The following is a 9,116-nucleotide window of genomic DNA, read 5'->3' as shown; positions in this document are numbered from 1 at the left end:
CCGCTCTTCCTCCACTCAACACCTTCTCCTCTCTGGAGGTTAATGAGGCCACAGACTCGCTCTGCTCCACACTGAGCTCGTGTCTAGACGAGCTGTGCCCTCTTACCACAAGGCCAGCTCGATCCAAACACTCACATCCATGGCTAAATGATACCCTCCTTTCCCAGCGCACCAAACTCAGAGCCGCGGAGAGGAAATGGCACAAATCCAAACTAACTGATGACCTCAAAAACTACCAGACACTCCTGACCTCCTTCTCAGCCAGCATCACTGCTGCTAAGACGGCTTTCTACAATGACAAAATCAACAGCGCTACAGACACTCGAAAACTTTTCTCAACCTTCAAATTGCTACTCAACCCTCAGCTGCCTCCTCCTCCATCCAGCCTTACTGCGGATACCCTCGCCTCATTTTGTACAAACAAAGTGGCGGCAATCAGCAGTCAATTCTCTCAGTCAATGCCCACACAACGCATCTGACTCAGATACCGCACTCCAACAACCTCTAGGGGCTGCTGGAACATCTTTTTCAGAATTCGCGCCTCTCTCCGAGAGTGAAGTAGCCGTCCTACCACATGCTCGCTGGACCCTATACCTACGAGCCTACTTCAGTCCATCAGCCCGACAATCGCACCAGCTATCACACATATGATCAATGCCTTGCTAACCTCCGGCACATTTCCAACAGCGTTCAAAATGGCCCGGGTAACACTGTTACTTAAGAAAGCTTCTCTCAACCCTGCTCAAGTCGAGAACTACCGCCCTGTCTCACTCCTGACTTTCCTATCCAAAGGCATTGAACGAGCAGTCTCCAAACAGGTCTCTGACTTCCTTTCACAGAACAACCTTCTGGATCCAAATCAGTCTGGGTTCAAAAGCGGCCACTCTACCGAAACGGCTCTGCTGTCTGTAACAGAAGCCTTAAAAGAAGCCAGGGCGACCGCTCGGTCATCAGTACTCATTCTGCTTGACTTATCGGCTACCTTTGACACGGTTAATCACCGCATCCTTCTCTCTATACTCGCTAACATGGGAATCTCCGGTTCTGCTCTCTCCTGGTTTGAATCCTACCTCACAGGACGCTCGTTTAACGTATCATGGCTTGGTCAGCTATCTGCACCTCACCATCTCACCACAGGGGTCCCCCAGGGCTCAGTGCTGGGCCCCCTTCTCTTTGCTATCTACACCACCTCCTTGGGACAGATTATCCGTTCGCATGGCTTCTCATACCACTGCTATGCAGACGACACACAGCTCTATCTGTCCTTTCCACCTGATGACCCCTTGGTTTCGGCACGGATCTCGGATTGCCTCTCTGACATAGCTACATGGATGAAGGCACACCACCTCCAGCTGAACCTCTCAAAGACTGAACTGCTGGTCCTCCCAGCTAAACCTACCATACACCACGACATCAACATCAAATTTGACTCCCTGTCTGTTTCACCAGGACTGCAAGAAATCTAGGAGTTGTTCTCGACAACCAACTAAACTTCTCAGATCATGTTGCCTCAGTTGCCCGGTCATGCCGTTTCGCACTCTACAACATACGGAAAATCAGGACTTACTTGACTCAAGATGCTACTCAACTTCTGGTTCAGGCAATAGTGATCTCACAACTTGACTACTGCAATGCCCTCCTGACAGGTCTCCCAGCCTGCGCAGTGAAACCCCTTCAGATGATCCAGAACGCGGCGGCACGCCTGGTCTACAACCAACCCAAAAGGGCACATGTTACCCCGCTGCTCATCCAGCTACACTGGCTATGGCGGCCCACATCAAATTCAAGGCTCTAAAGCTTGCATACAAAGTAGTCTCCGGTTCTGCTCCTGCCTATTTGAATGCCTTCATATAGACATACACTACCTCTAGACCGCTGCGCTCCTCAGACGAACAACGTCTAGCTCTACCACCGGTACGCTCAGGCCAATCCAAACTTTTCTCATCTGTTGTTCCTTGTTGGTGGAACACACAGCCAGTTTCAAAAAACTCCTGAAAACCCAGCTCTTTAAAGAACATCTCCTCTCATAGCACCACTTACAACAAGTGCTGCTCCTAGCACTCACCAGCCGTCTTGAACTGACACTTAACTGTTAAAAACAGCACTCACTGATGCACTTATTCTTACTGTACTCTACCGTTTTTTAAATTGTCCTAAAATTGTTGAGAATTGCTTTAAAACTTAAACTGTTTACCATGTTGTTAGTCGCTTTGGCTAAAAATGCGTCAGCCAAATGTAATGTAATGTAATCCTTTGACTTGGGAGGCTAGTATGCTAGCAATTGCTTGCATTGACCATTTAGTGTTATGAAAGCCTGTGTGTAGCATCAGTCTTTAGCATGTTGGACAGAGATCGATCTTCTCAATTCAATTCAAGAAAGCTTTATTGGCATGAACGTTTCAACATTATTGCTAAAGCTCAGTTACATGTAGGCCTACACATAAAGTAGATGCATAGACAGACAATTACATATACATTAAACATGCAATACACATAAACATTAGAGAATGGCTTCTCTCTATCTGCTTGCCATTGTCATACTGATACACACAAAGGCGTTCATGTCTACGTGCTTAGAGAATCTCCCCTCACCCTTCAGTGGAGTTAGCCTTGGATGGGCTATTTGTTTACTGGCCACTGTTGAATGGAATGACATGTTTGTAGGCTACTTTAAAGACATTGCTTTATTAGCCTCAGCTCCAATAAACCAACCACTGGAAGGACACTGACAATGAGAGGATTTGAAAGTTATGTGCTATTCTTTTATCTCCATGAATTATTTTATTTTTCAAAAATACCATATTAACAGTTTTCTGAAAACGTGCTTCAGAAATAAATGTCAGCTTGCATGATTTTATGTCCTAATGTTTCATGAGCAATTTAATTTATGTGGAGAGTGGATGGCAGGGAAGTGGAAGAAAGAGAATAAAATGCAAAGAGAACAGAAAAGAAGAGAGAGAAAGAGAGAGAGAGAGAGAAAATTAAGGGCGAGATTATGAAAAAGCTTAAAAACTCACAAAGATCCTTTGCTAATTCCATCATTCCAGTGTCTCTCCCTCTGGAAAGGGATCTTTTCTGGTGGCTACCGCTTGTAATGTGAAACTCTCCTCTCTTCTCATCTCTTCTCTCCCTGACGTTAATTAACCAAGCCTCTCTGTCGGACGCGGCTGAAACTGCCTCCGTAATCTCTGATAGGCTTCAGATCTCGGCTGCCAACTGTAAAAGCTCCTTTCGTTGGCAGCTTCTCTAACGCAGACTGAATGGACAGGGAAAACAGGCCATGAAGATTTCAGTCGTTTTGATTTAGGGCCATGAGCCACAGTGCAGTCCTTTAAAAGCACCTTGTGGGGTGTCACATATCGATTCAGTGACAGCAGCCCTATCGTTCTTAAATATATGTTCACTGGTAGTAATGTAAGACTTCATATTGTTCTCAGATGATAAGGAAACTGGTTAAAAAAGTGTACACAGGTAGTTTGGACACAAGCCACACGTACTGTAGGCCTACCTTGGGTTACATGTACTTATCAATAGCCTAACCCGTTTCATGTAGACCTATGATAGAGTAGACTAGTCTCAGATGGGTGTCATTTACCTGACGTCATTCTTCACAATTTGCATGTACGTGCCAGAGCAACATGGCTGAAGGTTGCTATACGTAAGGGATAACGGCCGCCGAGGTGTCCTGTTATACGGAATTAATGGACGAGGGCGAGTGGCAAAGAACTCCCCGAACAAGTTGCCTCCGCCCGAGTCCATTAATTCCGTATAAGTGGACACACCTGCTTATCACCCGGTTGCCACTGTAAAGCAAAGGAAACACGCGGTTCCGTTTAAAAAGAAGCTCACTAGTTCAGCTTGTTGTTGGCTTTTGACAACTTTCGTTGGCCCTATAACAGCGATAGCATGGACAGTTAGCTTGTTTACAGTTGATTCCATTGTTGCGAAGCCTGCAACCGTCGTCCTACTATGGTTGTTATAGGTACCATTCATAAGCATTGATATGGAACGGTGTCATGTTATTCAGAATTAATAGCCACCCCACCAGCCAATCAGAAAAGAGTATTTCTTCTCTCCAGGTGATAAAGTATCTTATTGCATTCCGTCAAGTCAAATATCCTATATGGCTTTAATGGAAAAATGTATTTGACACATTGTGATGCATCGAGGAATCAAAACGAATCAAACCGCTAACATGATAATCGCAATCGAAACGAATCATGTGACGATTCACACCTCTAATACTTGCACCCTATATGGGGTGTTATATACTGTATATGTTGGATGTTTCCAATGAGAAAGGGAATAAGTGAATTCTTATGGAGGGAGAGAAAGGCAAATACGACACAGAGAGGGATATGAATAAAGAAAGAGATGTTGGCCACTGATTTTACTCCGGGGAATAAAACTCGGGGAGTGTCATTTCCAAATTCACTGACACCAACCCTGAGGCGACACACACACATCTTGCCCAATCCAACGACAGGACCCCCGTGGCACTGGAAGCGATGGTTCGCCCTGCCAATATCTGTCACTTTACTCGGGGAATAAACCAATTTCTGCCAGGACCCGAGGGACAGACATCATATATCTCATACCATTGTGTGCATGAAATTATTTTTTTTTTCTCTTTCAGTGAAAGGAACGCGAGGCCAAAGAAAAAGAAGAAGAGGAAGAGGAAGGATGAGGAAATGGTCTTTGAGTGGTCCATTGAGCCTAGATGAACCCCATCATTCATAAATGGCTTATGATGCTATTGGAGCCGTAATTGAGAAGCCTTCAGAGCGGCATAAGAGCTGACAGAAGGGCCCTAATGTCGTGTAATGCTGAAGAAGCCAGCTCCTTTGAAGACTCAAAATCTGATTTATGGATGTAAGACCATGAGCCAAGACAAGGGTCATGGACGCTCACATTAAGGCTGAAAATAGAAATGGCAGGGGATTTTGTCCACCCTTTCCGATTGTTAATCAGTGCACTGTGTTGGTCCATTAACCCATGCCTACCATTTGTTATCTGCCAGTGCCTTATATTGACTTGGGTAACAATTGAACCCTTTGTAGCTACACTGTCTTAGTTAGTCTCTGCATGAACCTTTGATCCCCAAATCAGGTTCTCACTCATCATGGATCACTCATGAAGAGATGTTTGTCATGCTAGCTAGAAACTAGAATACTGTGTTACTATTTATAAATGTACTAACCATAGTCTGAACCCAGGCAAATCTTCTAGCACATTTAATTTGGCTTTTCAGATCTGTCTGGCAATTCTTCAATTCACAGCAATTTCCATAACTGCCGGAAAACCAGGAACCAATCACAGTTGCTTATCCGCCATGGAGTGGGTTTTATATCAAGACAGGTGCAGTGAGGAGCTCTGTTAAACGCCACCAATGGCTGACTGCACTCTTCTTTGGAGTTGAGTAAACAACTACATTTAAAAAATCTTTGTTTACAAGAAAGATGTGTTTACTCTATAACAGATCAGATTTGGCAAGAGTGTAATGTACCAATTTAAGTTCAATTTTACTGCCAGACGCCAGAGGTGAATAAACCACCCCGCGACCAATTCTGTTTTGAGAATCGGTCTGGTGTTAGCCAGGCTACCCTAGACTAATAATTCTATTAACAACCTCCCAAGGCTCTGAGATAAAAGGGTTTTTAAATTATCACCCCAACACTACAGTAGCTGCATCAAAAGAATCAAGATTACAAGTCTACAATCTGACTGGACACATCAAAGCATATGGTATACTTTTTGGGGATTTTCACTGAGGTTTTTTGGTCCCTCATCACATTGCTTTGGTGTCAATAAGAAAACAAAGTCAGACCCCTACAGAACGCTTTCTCTCTTTCTCTTATTCTCCCTCTGTCTCCCTCTCTTTCTTTCTTTCTTTCTTTCTTTCTTTCAAATCTTTGGCCTTTGATATGCTTCCAGATAAACACATCATTGCACAACCCTATATTGACACACATGGAGGAGTACAGCAAGCAGAGGGACAGAGACAGGAATCCGAGACCAATCACCATGACAGGATCTTTCATCATCCCGTAAGTATCCACACATTTACTGTATGTAGGCCTTGTCCTCTATGTGTACAGCATCAAAAATTCTACACTAATTAGTACTACAATATTCACGTGACCCATGTGTTTCACACAATCCATGCCCCTCAATTAATATGAGACGGCGACTTCTTTCATATCGTCTGGAGCGTTCTTCCACGCTTGCAACCACACAGGGTCCCAGGGCATTTGTTTCCTAACGAGACAAGGGGGGCAGGACCTGGTGAATTATGTAGCCTCCGCAACATGCACGCCCAGGAGAAAGTGACACAGCGGCGCAGGCTCTTCCTTTTGATCACCGAACGATCCAACCGTCCGGGGCGAAACCAGAACTGACAGGCGCCTCGGGGCCCCTCCCCGGTTCTAGCCCGCCGCCAGCCGGCTCCGGGGCACCGGCGGTTCCTGAAGACTGCACCACAAAAGAAGAAGGGAGGGAGAGAGAGACGGGAGAGATGCGGGCCTGACGTTAATGGCAATAATGATCGCAACAACGGCAAAGTAACCTCCCAAAATCAAATGAGTGCCATCGCAGGGCAAAGTGTGGCAACGGCGGGGAAGAAACAGGTGATGTGTCACAAATGATTTGCCTGCTGATATTTATATTCCCGTCGTTATTAAAAAATGAGACCACGCAAGAAAGAGAAAGCGAGTGAGAGAGAGAAATGGAGAGAGAGAGAGAGGAGGATAAGAAACGAGTTATGCGCACGGTGCCTCAGGAGGCTCTGCGGCAGGCTGGAATACATTTGTCATCCGCACGGCAAATTCTCTCCGCATGCCCTGGAGACAGCTCTTATTTTCAATTTGCCCAAAAGAACTTGCTTAATTGCAACAGCTAAGTCAATCATCTCCTCGCAATGTTTTTTTCTCTCTTGTTTCTCCTCTCCTTCTTCCTACATTCTTGCGGAGGAGAACAGATACTGCATCACCGTTGCATTAGCTCATCATATTCCCTTGAGGTCCTCTATGAAAATCAATCAAAGAAAGTTATTTCTTTATGAAGAATTGGGTTTTTCATATTAAAAATACCTCAGTAGACATGCATGCATAAGCAGGCATATATGCCTTCAGGGTGAAGAACAAAATGACCTGATTGATGCTCATACTTCAATTATATGCTTTTTAAGGAGAGATGTACATGGAAATGAAAATAACCCTGTGTGAGGTTTAGAGAGGGAGGCCAAATGCATAAGGGTAAACACCATATTACAGTCATTTGATACTATTGTACAAGAACAAGTTAGCAGTAGGAGGGTTTTAAAAATGTACTTCAAAAGTTCTGTTATGAAATATTGAATAATAAATGTGGAGATACGCTTACACACACGCAGAGACACTAACACACTCTGTCTCCCTTTCTCTCTCACATACAAACAGACATACATATTATCTCTTTCTCTCACACACACACAAACACACACACACTTCAAATCTGGACCTTTTGCAGAGGTGCAAACTGTCAGAAGCTGTGGTCAGAAGAAGCACGGTGTAGATGAGCACAGGCCAGGACTCAGTGGTCAGAAGAGCTTGCTTATGGCTGGACCACTGAAGAGGAGGTCTGGAGTGTGTCTGCCTCCCTCTCTGAGTAACTTCTTCCATGTCAACAGTAGCACTGGGGTCGGTTCAGAAAAGGTTATTCAGACACTGGTTGCTGGACAAATCTGGGCAGCTCAGCTGACCACAGTGCTGATAAGACCAGTGCTGTATGACAGAATTACAAAATGTTGAATTGCATTTTCATTTTACAATGAAATTCTTACTTGAGTGCTTCCTCATATACTAAATTAACCAAAATTAAAACGTAATAATACAAATATGTGTAAATAACAACATAGAGAGAAATGGCAGTAAGTAGATGTTAATAATTGTGTTACGTGTTAAAAGGTGTTATGGCATTGAGGTAGAAACTGTCCCTGAATCTCACTGTGCCTGTGTGGACAGCCCTGGGCTGTTGACCAGAGGGCAGGAAGGAGAGAAGTGCCAGAGCAGCAGTGACGTCTGGAGTCTCCCATGATGCACCTGGTTTTCCTGAGGCAGCGTGTGATGTAGATGTTCTGAATTGCTGGGTGCTGTGCACCTTCTGCTATTTTCTCTGCCATTTTATAAACACCCTTTTACAGTTTTTCTCAGTCGCTTTGGTGCTTTTTTCAGATCAGAATGAAAATTCTCATAACTATTAGTTCAACCTCCACAACATTTACTCATTTGTGCACATCATAGTAGCAATTTCTCATTCCTCTGAACAAATTGCAAATACTTTTGGACATGTATCAGTTGCTTTCATACAATTCTCTGCTGTTTTTTAACATTATCATTTGCTTATGTCATGTCAGTCAAAATGAACTATACTTATGAATGCTGAATAGTCGTTCCCAATAAAACTAATAGTCTTCATTTCATTGCTTGAGTCATTACATACAAAATTGTTGAACTAGTTATCAAATTCTCTCACAATGCTGTAGAATTGCAAAGAGCATACAGTAAAAATGTACGTATTCAGTGTCTTGTACTCACTTACTCACCTAACTACAGCAATGTGTAACTTTACTGTAGTTTTCAAATGGCTGTACAAGTACTGTATAGTGCTGTCTTGAGCATGTTCAGGTAGTGTCACCGAGTTCTGACCTTTTTTTTGCATTGGAAAACACTGAGAGAACTGTCATAATGAAAACATGACAAAGCCATTTGACTATTTTGTTCATAAACGATAGTGTCAAGACTTCTCATTTTGATGACACTGACAGTTTCATTGACATGAATACCTGATTTTGAGGAATGGACTATCCATTTTGAGCAAGTGACGTGCTTTTGCAGGTCATCCACTATAGGTTTTGCAGTTTGCACTAATTGTTTTGAGAATTGCACTAACTTCTGTGCAAATGTTAATAGTGATGTGAGAAAAGCACCAAAGCGACTGAGAAAAACTGTAAAGGGCTCACTGATCCCCTTTGCAGTGCAGCTGCTAGACCAGGATGTGATACACCTTGTGGAGGCTGTGAGACAGACAGAGAGAGAGAGAAAAGGGAGAGGGAAAGAGAGAGAAAGAGGTGGAGAGGT

The sequence above is a fragment of the Alosa pseudoharengus genome, unplaced genomic scaffold, assembly GCF_046254945.1.
Source record: "Alosa pseudoharengus isolate Yale_2024_CS ecotype anadromous, Long Island Sound unplaced genomic scaffold, YU_APseudo_1.1 YU_APseudo_1.1_scf_1, whole genome shotgun sequence".
Classification (NCBI taxonomy): domain Eukaryota; kingdom Metazoa; phylum Chordata; class Actinopteri; order Clupeiformes; family Clupeidae; genus Alosa; species Alosa pseudoharengus.
Note: the sequence above shows the minus strand (reverse complement) of the source record.